At 48.3% G+C, this 18,526-nt stretch overlaps 2 pseudogenes; both read left to right on the top strand.

Moving 5' to 3' along the window:
- The first annotated feature begins 2,857 nt into the window (after positions 1 to 2,857).
- On the top strand, positions 2,858 to 4,322 carry LOC136518155 (G-type lectin S-receptor-like serine/threonine-protein kinase At2g19130; annotated as a pseudogene).
- A 289-nt stretch (positions 4,323 to 4,611) lies between these two features.
- Positions 4,612 to 11,809, top strand: LOC136515213 (G-type lectin S-receptor-like serine/threonine-protein kinase At2g19130; annotated as a pseudogene).
- Positions 11,810 to 18,526: the final 6,717 nt, after the last annotated feature.

The following is an 18,526-nucleotide window of genomic DNA, read 5'->3' on the forward strand; positions in this document are numbered from 1 at the left end:
ACTGTTATATCGCACTCAATCTTAGAAAAATCATATTTTTTCCATAATACATAGGATGAAGATGATTTTTATATGGTAATTGTAGAGCTTCGGTGACATCTACAACTTTCTAGTTTTTAGTTTTTTCATTCGAGGCTATTAAGATGCTCGAAAAAATAATATAAAGTTTCAACAGCATAATAATTGCGTACAAGAGCTTCTTGTCGCCTTAGAAAAATAATATCTTTCTGGTATGATGTCAAATAAAGATACTTTTTATATGGAAGTTATAGCTCTCAATGTGATCCCCAATTTTATTGTTTTGAGTTTTTACATTTGATGTCGCTAGACGCTGAAAATAACTAAAAAATAAGTGAAGCTGTTTTTGAAATAAAAATTTTAAAAGGATTAAAATTTTTTTAAAAAAATCTTATATATGACATGACAGTATTGAAAACAACGTCATGAATGTCCTCACTAGCCTAAGGCCAGTCTTAGGATGGAGGTTTTATGTCCCAGTTTCCAAGACTCTATGGGATGAAAACAATGTAGATGAGTTTCATCCCCATGAAACTCATTTTTTGATGAAACAAGAGGGGGTTTTACCTCCTACTGGAATCCATGAAACTCATTTCATCTCAAGAAACTTTTATATCTCTCTTCATCTATTGTATGTTATGTCAGCTTATTTAATATCATGAAACTCCCGTTTGAGACTAACCTCATGGTGACCCTTCATGGTTTAATAATAATGATTGAGGTCAAACCGACATAGTTTTGTTCCATTATTGTTTCCCATTTATTTCTCTGTTTATGGGTTTACTACGTACCGAGTTTTATAGTGGTTCATTACTCATGGAGCTTTGTGTGGGTTCGTTGGGGTACTCGTGCGTGAGAGGAACATGCCCCTTCACTAGCACCAACATCATGTTGTAGGCCGGACTCTGTGCGCGGAGTGACACGCTCATCTCGGCTAGGCTCAACATGCGTGTGCGTGGCATGTCTTTCGTCCTTTTTAACTTGATGCACGCAATCGTTACATATTTAGGCTACGTCAACACCTATAATCAAATTCCTACCTACAATCAAAATTTCATTTCGGAACGACTAGCGCCCGAATGTCCACCACGAGGACACGTTCGGACGGCCGCGCCCGCCGTGCCTGCCCCGCCTTTTATAAAAAAAAGCCTGCCTCGCCTGCCCCACATGCAACTCTGCGCCTGCATGTCTCGCATGCAACTGCGGCGCCTGCAAACCCGCCCCTGCATGCTTGTGCGCCTACGCATGGAGTTGTGCGTCTCGTGCATGCTGATGCCCATCTTGTGCCTGCTGATGCCCGCCTCGTGCCTGCTGATGAGCATGCAGGTGGGGACTGCTACACACGCGGAGACCGCATCTGCATGCGCCTGCTTTCTACACCCGCTAATGTTGCAACATGAAAGCACTTATGCAACATACGTTTGGAATATGTGAAACATTTACAAACATACGTTTACAACATATGTGTATAGCAACTACAACATCCAGATAGATACATTTGCCACATATGTCTGAAACATTTTTAATAGACGCTTGCAGCATGTCTGAAACGCAATATTGCAACATATGCAACATCCAGATGAAACACTTGCAACATAGTTCTAAAACAGGTGAAACATTTGGAACATACACTTGCAACATATATGTGTATAGCCACATCAACAAATGCAAAATCCAGATAAAACACTTGCAACATACGTTTTAAACAGCTGAAACATTTGAAACATATACTTGCAACATACGTGTATAGCCATTGCAACATATGCAACAACAGATCTACTTTTGCAACATCCAGATGAAACATATGCAACATACATGTGAAACGCATGAAATATATGGTTGCAACATGTGATCATCTACTTGCTGCCGTCCAATGGAGGCTAGTTGACGCGGCGCGGGGGAGCGCGGCACGAGGCGCGAGGCATAGGGCACACGTGGCGCGAGGCAGGTTTGGCGATCATGCGAGGGGCGCGGTGCAGGGACACACCGCACGAGGTGGGGAGGCGTAGGGGCGCGCGGTGGGAGGCGGGTCCGTGCGGCCGTGCGAGGCGCAAGTTTTTTTTAGGAATGCACGAGTCACGAGGTGCAAGGCCCCAAGGCGCGAGGCAGGAGGTGCAAGGGTGCACGCACGAGGCGTGTCCGTCCCGTCTGAACAGATGGATGTCTTGATAGGAGCATTACCGTTTTCATATAGGACCAAGATTTCATTCCATATGTAACATTTAATTTGACCTTAAATTTGATTTTGATTTAATCGAATATAATTGGGCCTGACCAGTTAAAATTCAACAAGTATATGCAGCACTAAGTGTCTTAGGTGTGAAGGCGTACGTGCCTCCTGTTTGTCAAACTTATCGGCGGCTAGCTGTTCTACTTGTACCCAAGTGACCAAGTCGTTGGAACTCTTTTTTAGCGATCGCCATCTTTTGGTAAGAGTGTGTATGCGAGTGTGTGTTTTGTCTACGTCATCGATGTGCATGTGCTGGTGGAACATGCACGCGCAATGATCACAGGAACCAGTGCTCCGGCCGGATGTCATCGTCTAGCTTGGAGAGATTTTTGTGCTGCTCCGCTCGGATGGCCGAAAAGCCTCTGGCCCTTGCTGAGACACGCGCACCACCCGACAGCTCCAGCACTGGCCCCTGGTGGCCTGGTCACCGGGTCCTTTAGACCTGATGCCATTTCTGTCACGTCCAACCTGCGTGGTGACTAGCGAGGGCACAAAGACTGTTGACTACTAAGCTAGGAGAGCGCTCTCCTTGTCAAGGCTCTTAACTAATTTTGACTAGCTGCATGGTTGGAGAGAATTGGAGATTCTTCGTATATCTCCTTGGCCACTTGGTGAGCATATGTGTCAAGAAGGAGCTAGTACTGCATGCATTGTTCGTTGTTCAACTCTTTTAACTTTTTTTTTTCTTCATATATATGCATACATAGCCTCTTCTTCCTTCTCCGATCCGAACAGCAGTGTATATATATCAGCACGCACCACACTATGCAAAAATCAGACAAACCTTGGCCGGTAGTCATGCCTCCCCTCTACCCGGTGGTGGGACTTGTCTTCCTCTTTTGTGCGCTGCATGCTCCATGCTCCGCTGCAACGGCGATTGGCGACACTCGCAACAGGCCAAGCGCTTGCCGCCGGCGACAAGCTTGTCTCAGGAAACGGCAAGTTCGCGCTTGGCTTCTTCCAATTCCAGCAAAGCCTAGGCGGCCGCACCACCGGTGAGTCCATTGACAATACCACCACCGCCACCACCATCTCCTCCCCCGGCTGGTATCTTGGCATATGGTTCAACGAGATCCCTGTTTTCACCCCTGTCTGGGTTGCTAACAGGGAGAGGGCCATCACTGAATCCGAGCTCCACATAACACGGTTCCAAACCTCAATAGACGGTAACCTTGTCATCACCACCGCCACCAGTAATACCAGCAGTGTTGGATCTGTAATCTGGAGCAGTACTAGTGTTGTTACCAGCACAAACAGTAGCAGCCATGTCATCGTTCTCCAGAACACTGTAAACCTTGTCCTTGCACCAAAGACCCCATCTAATGGAGCACCCCTGTGGCAAAGCTTTGACTTCCCAACAGATGTCGCGCTTCCTGGTGTCAAGATAGGTCGAAACAAGGTCACTGGTTTTAGCCATCAGCTCATCTCAAAGAAGAGCCTGATTGATCCAGGTCCTGGCTCATACTCCCTTAACAAAGGCACTGACGGGGCGTTGCAACTCAAAACTCGCAACACCCCCATTGTGACGTATTGGTCTTGGCCATCCGGAAAATTAGGGGTATTTGTATCGACATTGAGTGCACTGATAAACGTGGATCCACGGGCCAAGGGCTTGCTTAAACCCACATACTATGTAGACAATGACAAAGAGGTGTACTTCACATATACCATAATGAATGAATCAACCTCCACATTCTTTCCAATAGACACCTCTGGGCAACTTAAACTGATGCTTTGGTCAGAAGCCAATCAATCTTGGGAAACCATATATGCTCAGCCTTCTGATTTCTGCATTACTTATGCGATTGTGGACCTTTCACGATCTGCAACGGCAATTCAGGGTCATTACCCTGTGACTGTATGGAAACCTTCTCTCTGAAGTCAGCTCAAGAATGGGAGCTTGGTGATCGAATAGGAGGGTGTGTAAGAAACAAGGTTCTGGGATTCATTTTGGAAAAAAATTCGGTCCCAACCGAAATGGACGAATTTCGGGAAATTTCGGTCCAATTTCGTACTCAATTCGGTGAAATTTCGAGATTTGAAGCACAAAATTCGTTTCGGACCTAACCGAAATGGACGAATTTCGCCGAAATTCGGACTGTCTCGGTCGAATCCCAGATCCTTGGTAAGAAATACTCCCTTAGATTGCAGAACCAACAACAAAAGCAATGCAAGTTCAACAGATGTATTCCACCCTATACCTCATGTTACGTTGCCCTATGATCCACAGAGAATACAAGATGTCACCACACAAAGCAATTGCGCAGAAGCTTGTCTCCATGACTGCTCCTGCACCGCTTATTCCTATTCCGATAGTTAGAGTAATTGCTCTATCTGGCATGGGGAGTTACTTAATGTAAATCATGATGATGGCAATGGTATTAGTTCTCAGGATGTCCTTTTACCTCCGCCTTGCAGCAAGGGATTTTCAAAGTGTTACGGAAAACAACAAAAGAATACAAAGAGTTGTTATTGTTGCATGCATTGTTGGTTTTGGGTTAGTAATGCTCATGGTGTTGTTGATGATTTTGAGGAATAGATTGAAGTGGTGCAATAATGATCCATTACATGACAATGACATCCAAGGTAGTGGTGAAGGAATTGTTGCCTTTAAATACACTAGTCTATGTCGTGCCACTAAAAATTTCGCTAAGAGGCTAGGAGGAGGTGGCTTTGGTTCTGTATTCAATGGAGTCTTAAGTGACTCGACTACTATTGCAGTGAAAAGATTCGATGGTGACCGCCAAGGAGAGAAGCAATTTCGAGCCGAGGTGAGCTCAATAGGGATGATCCAACATATCAATCTAGTCAAATTGATTGGTTTCTGCTGTGAAGGTGATCAGAGGCTACTTGTGTATGAACACATGTCAAATGGGTCTCTTGATTCCCATCTATTTAAGCACAATGCTTCTTTCCTAAATTGGAGCACCAGGTATCAAATAGCCATAGGAGTTGCTAGAGGATTGCGCTACTTGCATCATAGTTGCCACAAATGCATCATACACTGTGATATTAAGCCAGAAAAGATACTTCTCGACACATCATTTATTCCCAAAATTTCAGACTTTGGGATGTCAACAATTGTAGGAAGGGATTTTAGCCATGTTTTGGCCACATTCAAAGGAACAACAGGGTATCTTGCCCCAGAGTGGCTTAGTGGTGTTCCTATTACACCTAAACACTACTGGAAACAGCAACATTGCCGAGGGCAAAAGACTTTGCCGAGGGCCTGATTTCGGGCACTCGGCAAATCCTTTCTTTGCCGAGGGCCGCCCTCGGCGAAGCTTAGCCCTCGGCAACGGCTCGTTCGCCGAGGGCCGGACCCTCGGCAATCAACGGCCCACGGCAAAGGCCCACCTTTGCCGAGGGCCGGGCCCTCGGCACAGTACCGCCTCTCGGCGACCTCGGCCGAGCGTGACGGCGGCACCGGCCGTCAGCCTTTGCCGAGGGCTCAGCGTTAGGCCCTCGGCAAAGAATTTGGAAATAAAAAAATAAAACTCTTTGCCGAGGGCCCGTTGTACAGGCCCTCGGCAAATATTTTGAACGGGATGGCGCCGGAGGAAATAAAAAGAAAACATCTTTGCCGAGGGCCTTGGATGTTGGCCCTCGGCAAAGAAATTAAATAAAAAAAATAAAAAAATCTTTGGCGAGGGCTCTGGATCTAGGCCCTCGGCAAAGAGGGGACCCCATATAAAAAAGGGAACGGCCGGGCGGGCGGCCTTATCCCAAGCCGCGCCCGCCCAAGCCGCCACTCGCCCGCCGCCGCCGCCGCGCACGCCACCGCGCGCTCGGCCGCCGCGCGGACGCCGCAGCCGCGCACGCCACGGCGCGCTCGCCGCCGCGCGGACGCCGCCGCCGCGCAGGCCGCCGCGCGCTCGCCCGCCGCCGCCGCGCAGGCCGCCGCCGCCCCTCCCCCGTCGCCCCCGTTTCCTCCTCTCCTGTCGTCTCGCCCCGTCGCCTGCCCACGGCCCGCCGCCGCCCCGGTCGCGTCCTCCGCCGTCGTCGCCTGGAAGGTTCGGTGCCTCTGCTCCCTCCCCAGTCTCTTCTTTACAAAGTCACCTTGATTTCGCAATCTTGACCTGAAACCTTGAAATGTTGTTATTGCGCATCATTGTATTGCTTTTGCATGGATTAGTCTTTGTTGCTAGTGAACTGATGATTATTTCTGCATAACTGATCCGTAAAGGGACGTTTGAAATGATTCTACTACAAAGCTTAGCAAAATCTGAATAACAACATTTATGCTCGCTATTAAGTATGAATGGAATTAACTCCTATAGGAAGAGAAAAGTGTAATGTGCTTACTTACAGCCCGGAAAATTTAGGATTTACTAGTTCAGTACTTTTCTGCAGTTGCACTTGTTTTATTCACTGTCTAAGCGGGTCATGTTTTGAAGCAATTTCTTGGGCATGCAATGCAGGTGGTTCTGGATAACGGCCTCGTCTGGACGACCTTGCCGTCACCTTCACTTCCCCGTCCCTCGGTCGAGTAGAAGGTAAAACCATGGGTTGTCGGCTATCGCGCCGTTTTTTGATGTGGATGGCCTTCGTGCCTCCCATTGTTGATGTGTCGGCCTTTGTGCCGTGAATGTGGGTGTTGGCCATCGAGCCGATTTTTTTTGCAGGTTTTGGAAACCTCCCCGTACAGGGGAGGTTCTGCCGAAATTTTTAACTTATACCCTTTTTTTTGCAGAGCAGAGGACGTCAAAGGAGCTTCAGAGTAGTCGATCATCCTCGTCGGCGCTGCGACTCTCCACTGCCCCGACTCGCCACTGCCCCGCTACCCTGTCTCCACCGCCACCTTAGGTATAAACAACCTCTACTCCTGTATCTTTGTCGTAGACTGCGTAAACCAGTTAGGCGTCTCCCGTCCGAAAGAGATACGGTTGGAGGCATGCAGATCACTGTGTGTATCTGACCGTATCTGTTTCAGATTGTCCAGGTTTTTTGGACAGCCCGCGTATGCGTAGATGAGGTCAGTTTCCATGCTCCGCTCCTATCTGAGCCAGAATTTCGGCAGCACCTCCCCATTGTTCTCCGAATACACAAACTTCTTTGCAGGACGTGTATTGGGAGAACATCGGAGAGGTGCTGCCGAAATTCTGTCTCGGATAGGAGCGAAGCATGGAAACTGACCTCATCTACGCATACGCGGGTGGGATTAGGATCTATCCTCACCTATTAGACAGTAGGAACACCGGCTAGGTGCAATTGATGGTTACGTTACTCGGTGATGTATTTGTCAAAGGATGGAGGACCGTCAGTGGATGTACACGGGGCGAAGAAGTCGAAACGATTACGACATGGTTGGGTGAAGAGGACAGATGACTTCTTGAAACATGCATTTGGCGAGGGTGTAGCTAAAGGGCATTCTCTAGTTTGGTGTCCGTGCAGCCACTGTGACAACAGGAGAAGGGTGGACAAGCAGACCATGGGTAAACATCTTGTGTACCATGGTTATACGCCGGGCTACCACCGGTGGATCTACCATGGTGCGAGAAGATTCCGTTTATCCGGGAAAAGACATCTACATTGTGGCTCAACAGGCCGTGCAGGTGTATTACACGAGATATGCCAACCAAGCCAAACAAGAGCTTCAGGGTTGGGCTATTGTGCACCAGGTTTCTCCACACGGCAAACTACCAACCCCTAACGATGACGATTACAACTTTAACACAAACACATATGATGGAGAGTTCTATCAGGAAGATGGGCTACCGGGGACGCTTCAGATAGTCCTACCCGAGGCCCTCGAAATGGAAGTAGACAACGAAACAGTTGATGACGAGGACGATGGAGATGTGGTGCAAAATGCCAAGGACATACAAATGCTTGAGCGATTACTTGTAGCAAGTGACGAGGACGATAACATAGAACCTTCGGATAGTGTTGCCTATTTGGATAATGTTGACAGTGATGACGAGACCTATAATCCCAATCATGAAGATTATTCGTAATACATGTAATACTATGTCTTGTTTATTTATTTTCATTTATATTTTGTTTATTTATTTTCAGTCTCTAATATGTGTACTAACAAGTCTTGTTCATTCTTCGTGCGTGCAGGTGATTGATCAAAGATGGCGAGCAGCCGGCCACGACGTGACACACCCTCGGCTTACGCGAGGAGGCCGCCGGAGGAGGGGGAGGCAGGCGAGGGACAGTTGCAGGAGGCAGCGGGAGGACGAGGGACAACGGCAGGAGGCCGCGGGAGGAGGGGGAGGCAGACGACAGGAGGCAGTGGTAGGAGGCAGCGGACTCAGCCCCCTGAGCCCATGCCACCGACGGAGGAGCACGAGGAGGAGGAGGAGGTCGAGGAGGAGCAGGGTGCGGCGCCCGAGGACGAGGGAGGTGAGGCGTCGGGTGTCTACCAGCGAGGCCCGGTGACGCTCCCTTTGTTTCCGCTTCCTCAGAACCGTCTAGTGCTTCGCCCTGTGCCGCCCAAGTAAGTAAATATAAATGATATCACAACTACTTCATATGATATGTTTGAAATCGAAAGAGAAACTGATAAATTTTCTTCTTACTTGTGCAGGGCTTGGGAGGTGTTGTCAGGTACTCCTCTGCGCTCTCCCACGACCGTCTTGGGTGTGTTGTGCCGGAAGTGGTTCCCCGGCATTGTGGAGTTGCCGTCGGAGGCCCGAGAGCCAGCCTACACGTGGGACAGGTACGCCCTGGGTGAGGATGACCAGTACCGCAACAAGCAGGAGCGGATACTTGCTGAGTTTTGGGTAAGTTCCTCTCGCACAACATTAATCAATCCTTCACATTGAATTCTATTTTTTTCAAATAACGATTGGATATATCATCTTTTATGCAGAGGTTTTTCAGGGCCGAAGAAGGAACCGAGGGCCTCGCTGATCGTGTGGCGCATGCAGCCTGTAGGAAGTATGTCACCGACATGTTTCACGAGGCGCGCGTCCAGGCCCACATAGACTACTACGCGTCGGCTCGTAGAATGACAGTCACCAAGAGGGAGGCTCGACAGATGACGCTGACCCAGGAGCAGTACCTTGAGGTACATGAATAACATTGATATTGTTTTGTTTTTGAATTAAATATGTTCAATTTCATCTTCATATATGTCAAACACTCGTTGACTTGTAGGTGATTCCCTGGTGGTGCCGAGCGCATGCCGACGCCTGGACAATGATCGTGGCTAGGTGGTTCACGCCGGCCTACATAGAGAAGCACGAGTCTCAGCGGGCACTGCGTATGCTCAGGCCAGCTGCCACTCACCATCAAGGCAGCAGGAGTCTCCCCGGATTCAAATCAGCATATGTAAGTGATTTTTCTTCTATTTTGTTTCACGCTTAACGTATGCCTGATTGCTCACCACCTGCCGCCTTTCTCGCAGGAGGCCGCGCACCCGGACGAGGATGTCTCGATGTTCACGGCGTGGGCTATGTCCCACCAGACCAGGGTGGCCAGCGACGTCACCTGGGACCCGGCTGCCCCTCGCGAGGCATACTCCGACCCTAACGTGTACACTAAAGTCCAGGAGTACACGTCGGCAGTACAGCAGCGGCACGGGCCAGAGTACGACGTCCGCACCGAGCCCATTGATGCCGAGGCCATCATGAGGCTCGGTGGCGGCAGGAAGCACGGCCGGACGTGGATTGCGAACGCCGCCATCGACCCCACCACTGTTCCCACTCTGAGCCAGCTCTGAGCATAGAGCACGAGTTCCAGCCAGCCCATACGCTCATGGCCTACTCCGACACTGCAGCGGGTCGATGCGCTCGAGGTAATTCTTGTTTTACTCGTCGTAAATTAATATTCTCACACTTGAGTTAGATTTGCATTACTGAAATATTGGAGTGCAATATTGCAGGCCCAGAACAACGAGAAGACGGCGCAGATCATGGCCCTCACTGCTCGGCTGGAGGCTGAGCAGGCCGCTCGGGAGGCCCAGGAGGTCAGGATTGCAGAAATGATGCAAATCATGCAAGCTCTTGGGCAGAAGACGGGTGTGCCTGTGCAGATGTCAGCTCCTCCGCCTCAGGTGCCGCACGCGTTTGCAGCTACTCCTGTAAGCGTTAAAGTTCACTTCTCGCTTGTGTGACATAGAAACCCAGAGAACACTAGCTACTGATTTGCTTGTATGACATAGAAACCCAGACAACACTAGCTATAAAAAAATTTGATAGGTTTCTGTCTAAATACTAAAACTGTAGTCCTAGAATAATTACTGCAATCTCACATAAGCATATAATTGTTTGTGCAGCCTCAGTCGGCGGGTTCCAATAACCCCCCTCGTGCGTCACCTGATTCTGGAGGCTTCGTTACACCACCCTCGACGCAGAGGCCAGACGGTTGGGAAGGTTGGTGACGCAGAGGCTAGACGGTTGGAGAGGTTGGCCAGCCTCAGTCGGATTTGAACTTGTGGACTTGACACTTGAGTTAGATTGTGGACTTATGGAATTGTTGAATTTGGACTTGTGATGATACATGTGATGATCTATGTGATATCTGTGAGATATATGTGATATTTGTGAGATATATGTGATGATTGTGATATTTGTGGGATATTTCTGCTGTTGAATATATATATATATATATATTTTGTCTGCATGGAAAGCAAGAAATAGGTGGAATATTGAAAATTTTCACTGGTCTTTGCCGAGGGCCTTGACCATAGCCCTCGGCAAAGAAATTCCCAGGAAAAATTAAAAACAGGTCTTTGCCGAGGGCCTTAACCATAGCCCTCGGCAAAGAAATTCCCAGGAAAAATTAAAAAGTAGGTCTTTGCCGAGGGTTTTGAACACAGCCCTCGGTAAAGAAATTCCGAGACAAAAAAAAAACGTAGGTCTTTGCCGAGGGCCTTCGATATAGCTCTCGGCAAAGAAATTCCGAGAAAAAAAAGAAAATAGGTCTTTGCCGAGGGCCCTGCGGTATAGCTCTCGGCAAATAAATTCCAAAAAAAAAAGCTCTTTGCCGAGGGCCTGTATGTCAGCCCTCGGCAAAGACGCCGTGGAAAATAACCGCGTACCTAACGGCTACTTTACTTTGCCGTGGGCCGCCGTTAGCCCTCGGCAAATACTTTGCCGAGTGCCCGATAAAAGGCCCTCGGCAAAGACTCCTTCGCCGACGTTTTTTTTCCCGAGGGTTCTTCACCGAGGGCTGCCCTCGGCAAATCCTTCGCCGACGGCTGAAGAGCCTTTGCCGAGGGCGTCAGGCCCTCGGCAAAGACCCTGCGTCCAGTAGTGAAAGTTGATGTTTATAGCTTTGGTATGGTACTGTTGGAGATGATATCAGGAACAAGGAATTCCCCGGATGTACACTCTAGCAACAGTTATCATGATGCTTATTTCCCGGTGCAAGCCATTACCAAGCTTCATGAGGGAGACGTGGAGTTCGGTGGATCCACGGTTACAAGGTGATTTTGATTTAGCAGCGGTAGAAAGGGTATGCAAAGTTGCATGTTGGTGCATCCAAGATAATGAGGTTTATCGACCGACAATGGTTGAAGTTGTCCATTGTCTTGAGGGTCTGAAAGAGCTTGATATGCCCCCGATGCCAAGACAACTTGCAGCTATAGCAGAACGTTCTGATGTGTAAATGATTCATCGTCAATTTTTATGTTTTTCTAGGTTCAACAAATTCAGAAGTTGTAATTTGGAGTTGAAGAAATATATAAACGACAACCTTGGAATTGTGGGTGCCTATGATTTTCCAAATGTAGAGAAATAGGGGTTATAATTTTTGTTGGGAGAGATCCTTAACTGAAAGGAATATGTTGACCCTATAGTTACTGCAAACTTTCTCTAGTGATATGTCACATCTTTTGCACGTTGTGTGTGGTAGCCTTGTTATCTAGGTCATCAAGGGATTTTTGATAAGGAGGTCATCAAGGGATAGTTTGTTTTCATACTCAAATGTCAAAGTAGACAATATCATTCTTTTTTTTTTAGTTGTTCAGCTACCGATGTTTTGTCATCGGCTGTATGATTATTGGGTGTCGTGCGTGTGAGGAATCTATATATTGTCACAAGACAAAATCAGTTTGTATAGGTTTGGGCTAGCGTGAGGAGATAACACCCTACATCTTGTTTTGGTGGATTGGATTGCATTGTTTGTGCAAAGTATGAGTGATGAATTGTTGGATATCGAACTGAGGGCTTCCTACTAGCAACCTTATATAGCCAGGGGTAGGGTTACAGAGACGCTGCCATCCCTGATCCGTTTGTAGACTTTTTTACTAATCCAAATCTTGAACGCTAGGTCACAAATTCTTCTTACCCCTCCTCTTGAAGGAGCTCTTGTAGAACCAGAGAAACTATCCTGTTGATGAGTGATGACCAAAATGATCGGAGAGCGCAAAAGATGGATTGGAAAACACGTGCAAACAAAAAAGAGCAAAAATGATCAAATTTGGAGCAATTTGGGCATAATAAGTAACATCGTACCAAAACCGGACCAGGCCGATTTTGCAAACAGACCGGTTTTGCCTAAGTCCTCGCCGTGTACTATGTAACCGGCCTAGGCCAGTCTTGGCAGTCCGAGCCCAATTTCATGTTTTTTCCCTTTGGAAACTCCTCTAATCTTGTGGGATGAAGTTTTATGTGTTTTAAGAGATCTCGTCAGCGTGCCATGCGTATCACGTCCCGATGAGGCTCATTCGAATTCAGCGACGTGTCTTGTGTATCACATTCATCACTGGAGGCACCAGGTAAACTATTTGTCTACCAACACACTTTTTTATTTTAATTAACGGAACAAAGTTCTAGTCTCTACCATCCAAAAATGGTACACAACTGAGAATCCAAACAATTTGGAGCCATGAGGCTCAACTCTTTACATCCAGGAACACATTGTTAGACGTCGGCCAACCTAAAAAGTTGGCTAGTCTGATCATCGATCCGCCTCTACCGAGCGATCTAGCTCCTTTACTGGCTAGTTTGGTGACCTAATTCACTACTGGAAAACTGGACTTTGCCGAGTGCCTGAGACTTTGCCGAGTGACGCACTCGATAAAATAAAGCACTCGGCAAAGGTGGACTTGCCAGAGTGCCAGGCACTCGGTAAAGCCTGGTTCTCGGCAAAACTGGGCTTTGCCGAGTGCCACGGCACTCGGCAAAAGGTGGCCGGCCCGTGACGGCGGCCACCTGCCGTCAGATTTTGCCGAGTGCCTAACGACTGGCACTCGGCAATTTTTTATTATTATTTTTAAAAACTTATTTTACCGAGTGCCAACCCTAGGCACTCAGCAATTTTTTTTATTTTTAAAAACTTATTTTGCCGAGTGCCAGCCCCGCACTCGGCAAATTTTTTTTTATTTTTAAAAACATATTTTTGCCGAGTGCCTCCTGGGCCGGCACTCGGCAAAGCTGCCCCGCATGGCACTCAGCAAAATAATTTTTTTTTATTTTGGGCCCAAATTTTTTTTCTGGGGCCTTGTGACAGTATTTCAAACTCTATTTTAAAATTTGGGGCAATTTTAACTTTTTGATATATTTCATTAGTTTATTTCGTTTCGTCGAATTTTTCGGGATATTTCAAATTTGAACTACAGGTACATGGAATAATGGACTTTGGTCATCCAAAAATTGATACTCATGATATTTAGGGTATGTTTAGGCCGTATCCAGGAACTCACATGAAATCTCGAGCATGTCGTTGACGTAACATGTCGAGGTACTTGCCGGAAATGTGGGCCGGCACTCGGCAAAGCCCACTTTGCTGATGCATGGAAGTACTTCAATTCACGGCATCCTCTCAAAGCAGAGGAGGCTCGTAATGTACGTGTCGCGCTGGCAACAGATGGGTTCAATCCATATGGCATGATGGCTGCACCATACACATGTTGGCCCATATTCGTCATCCCCTCTGAATCTCCCCCCCCCCCCCCCGTGTCTCCTTTCAACGGCATACTGTGTTCCTGTCATTGATAATCCCTGGACACCCAGGGAGTAATATGGGTGTCTTCATGGAGCCTGTGATAGATGAGTTGATCGATGCTTGGGTCAAAGGGGTGTGGACATACGACCGAGCTACGAAGACTAGCTTCAAAATGCACGTCTGGTACCTCTACTCCCTGCACGACTTCCTGGCATACAGGTTAATGTGCGCCTGGTGTGTTCAGGGGAAGTTCCCATGCCCAATATGCAAGGAAGCTGTGAGGTTCATATGGTTGAAGAAGGGTGGCAAGTATTCGTCGTTCGACAAACATCGTCAATTCCTCCCTCTTGACCATCCATTCAGAGAAGACGTCAAGAGCTTTACGAAAGGTGTCAAAGTGATGGATCCTAGACCGTGCTTGAGGACTGGGGCGGAGGTTCGTGCTCAGATAGATGCTCTCATGCCCAACGGAGATGGTGGTTTCGTGGGATATGGTGAGCAACATATGTGGACTCATAAGTCTGGCTTGACGAGGCTCCCCTATTTCGATGACCTCCTACTGCCCCATAACATTGATGTCATGCACACTAAAAAGAATATCGCCGAGGCACTTTGGACAACGCTCATGGACACTGACAAGTCTAAGGATAACCCTAGGGCTAGAGTGGACTTGGCGACGTTGTGTGATAGGCCAAACCTAGAGATGCGGCCTCCTGCAACAGGAAAGCAGTGGAGAAGGCCTAGGGCCCCCTATGTCTTGAAAATCGATCAAAGGAGGGAAGTACTTCGATGGATCAAGAATTTAATGTACCCTGATGGGTATGCAGCGAATCTGAGCAGGGGAGTGAACTTAGAGACTCTGTGAGTCAACGGGATGAAGAGTCATGACTACCACATATGGATTGAGCGGATACTTCCGTCGATGGTTCGAGGCTGTCCCTGAGCATGTCTGGCTAGTGCTGGCAAAGTTGAGCTACTGCTTTTGCCAGCTTTGTGCCAAGGAGCTATCTTCGACCGTCATTACAGAATTGGAAACTATGGCACCTGAGTTGGTCTGTGAGCTTGAGAAGATCTTTCCACCCGGCTTTACGCCGGGCACTAATGGTGTCGAATACTATAGAATAATTGAGGAGATCTATGAACTTGAAAATGAGGGCCGGGTACCTCTTACTCCTGTCATATTCAAGTGCCACTGGTTTGATCCTGGACGAACGAGACGGACCCCTCATCTTGGGCTAGTCGAGATTAGGCATGATTCCGTCTATAAAGGAAAAGATGTCTATATTGTGGCTCAACAGGCCATGCAGGTGTATCATACGCCATACGCGTGCCAAGACAAAGACCATCTTAAGGGTTGGTCTATTGTGCACCAGGTATCTTCGCATGGTAAACTACCTGTTCCAAACGATGAAGATTACACCTTCGACACAAACACATATGATGGAGAGTTCTGTCAAGCAGATGGGCTACAAGGGAGCTTTGAGATAGTCTTACCCGGTGTGATGACCGCCATGGAAGTAGACAATGAAACGGTTGATGACGAGGACCCTAGAGATGTAGTGCTAAATCCGAAGGACATTCAAATGCTTGAGCGATTCCATTTAGGCAAAGACAATGAAGAAGACACAGAACCTTCGGATAGTGTTGCCCATTTGGACAATTTTGACAGTGATGATGAGACCTATGACCCCAATCATGAAGATTATTCCTAAACCATGTAATACTATGTTTTTTATTAAATTTTGTTATGTTTATTCATTTTGAACTATTTGACATGTATGTACTAACGCTTGTTTTTCATTCTTTGTACATTGCAGGTGACAGAACAAAGATGGTGGGCAACCGTTCACCGAGGCAGGTGCTCTCGGTGTACCAGAGGCTACGCCCTCCTAATGGAGGCGAGGGGACGTCTTCGCCCCCAGCGGCGAGAGCAGGCCTGGGTCGCCCCAGCATGGGGAGGGGGAGGGGGGAGGGGGAGGGGGAGGGGGAGGGGGAGGGGTCAGGGTCGCCCCAAGAGGGACCCGCCTCCTCCCCGGCTCTCGACCAGCCGGAGGACCCATCTCCTACCCCAGAGGACCACGTGGCGGCCACGGGCACGACCACAGACATTCTGTCGAGGGACGAGGGGACTCAGCAGACGGAGGACAGTTCTGCTCAGTCGGCTCCCTACCTGCGAGGTCCCACAAGCCTTCCTCCGGTTCCGCTTCCTGACAGACGCCCACTTGTTCGTCCTATGGGAAGAAGGTAAGTAACTATAGATGTTATCACTAGTACTTCATATGATACATTGAAAATCAAAAGAGAAACTGATAATTTTTCTTAATCACTTATGCAGGGGCTGGCTAGTTCTGTCGGGTGCTCTTGACCCCCCACGCACCCCCGCTACCGTCCTGGGATGTCTGTGCAGGAAACACTTCCCCGGCCTTGTGGACTTGAAAGAGGGGAGGTGGGAGCCGGCCTGGTCGTGGGACAGGTACAAGCTCGGCTCGGATGATGAGCAGGACAACAAGCAGGAGCGGGTTTTGGCGGACTTTTGGGTAAGTGTTTCACAACATAGCTCAATACATCTCCTCCATTGGTTAAGTCTTTTATTGAAATAATGAACGGATACATCGTGTTTGTTTGCAGAGGTACTTCAAGGCTGAAGAAGGTCGAGAGACTCCGGCGGATCAGACGACACACAGAGCCTATAAGAAGTACATCGGCGACATGATTCACGAGGCGCGACTCCAGGCCCACGTCGACTACTACAGGTCCATCAAGAAAGAGCCCCTCAACAAAATCGACGCAAGAAATGTGGCGCTGACCAAGGAGCAGTACCTTCAGGTAGGTGAATAATATTGATTCGTTTTGAGATTTAGTAGGTCTAGAATTGATCTTCTTATATGTCAAACACTTGATGATGTGTAGGTGCCGGCCTCATGGTGCATGTCGCATAGATCGGCATGGTCGAGGATCGTGGACAGGTACCTTGACCCAGCGTACATCGCAAAGCACGAGCAAGGCAAGCGGAAGCAGACACTGAGGACCGGTCCAACTCACCACCAAGGTAGCCGCAACCTCCCCACATTCAAGCGGGCACTTGTACGAGATGTCATTTATCTATTCTAACGCTCAATTTTGCCGGATTTCTAATCATCTTGCCGTCTTTCTCGTAGGAGGTGGCACACCCGGACGTGCCGGTGTCGGAGTTTGGGGCATGGACTGTGTCCCACATGGGCCCGGTGAAATACGGTGTCGCCTTTAACCCGGATGCCACTGCCCAAGCTTACTCTGACCCGAGCGTCCAAGCTAAGGTCAGAGACTACGCGGAGGCGGTTAGGGCGCTCCGTGGCTCAGATCACAATCTGAGCACTGAGCCCCTTGAGACAGAGGTGATCGTGAGGCTGGGGCAAGGCAGGAAGCACAGGCGGTTGTGGATTGCAGACGGCGCCGACTCCTCGAGCTCTGCACCCTCTCTCTCCAATGTGAGGGCACGGAGCACAGCCAAAAGCCTTCCCATACGTGCACGGCCTACTCCAACACTGTCGCGGGTCGACGAACTTCAGGTAATTCCGGTTTCACTCGTCGTACATTGAACGTTACACACATTGATTAGATTTGCAATACTGAAACATGTGATTGAAACACTGCAGGCCAAGCTGGCAGAGACAAGGGAGACGCAAGCGCACCTGACCGCAGAGCTGGAGGCCACGAAGAAGCAGATGGCGGACATGTATCAGATCATGCAAACCATCGGGCAAGCATCGGGTGTCCAAGTGCAGTTGCTAGCTCCAGCTCCGGTTCGACACTTCACTCCTGTGAGTATGAAAGTTTAATGCGTTTGTGCCGTTGGGATTGTCGGCCTTCGTGCCATTGTTTCTTGCAGGTTGGAAACCTCCCCGTGCAGGGGAGGTGCTGCCGAAATTTTCAATTTTGAGTCTAACACATGTAATCTCTTCTCTTTTGTGCAGCCTCCGTCGACGGGTTCAAACAATCCCGCTACCGTGTCACCGGTGGCTGATAGCGTCAACCCTTCGCTGCAGTTCGGTCCTTCACCGCAGTCTGGGGGGCCACACCTGCAGTCTCCGTCGCCGCAGTAGGGATGTTGAACTTTGTGATGTTGAACTTGTAATAATACACTTGTGATGTTGAACTTTGGTGCATTTGTGATGGATTTTCGATGAATTTATTAAATATGCGTGTGCTTATGATATATAATACATGTTGGTGATATAGATGTGATGATTGATATATATATATTGTCTGTTACAATGGAATGTAAAAAAAAATTTGCAATTCTCGGGGTCTTTGCCGAGTGCCATGGGCAAGGCACTCGGCAAAGATTTTTTTTTAAAAAATATAAAATTTCTTTGCCGAGTGCCTTGCCGCGGCACTCGGCAAAGTATTTTTTTTTAAAAAAATCAGAAATTCTTTGCCGAGTGCCTAAACAGGGGC

This window comes from Miscanthus floridulus, chromosome 17, assembly GCF_019320115.1.
Source record: "Miscanthus floridulus cultivar M001 chromosome 17, ASM1932011v1, whole genome shotgun sequence".
Lineage (NCBI taxonomy): Eukaryota > Viridiplantae > Streptophyta > Magnoliopsida > Poales > Poaceae > Miscanthus > Miscanthus floridulus.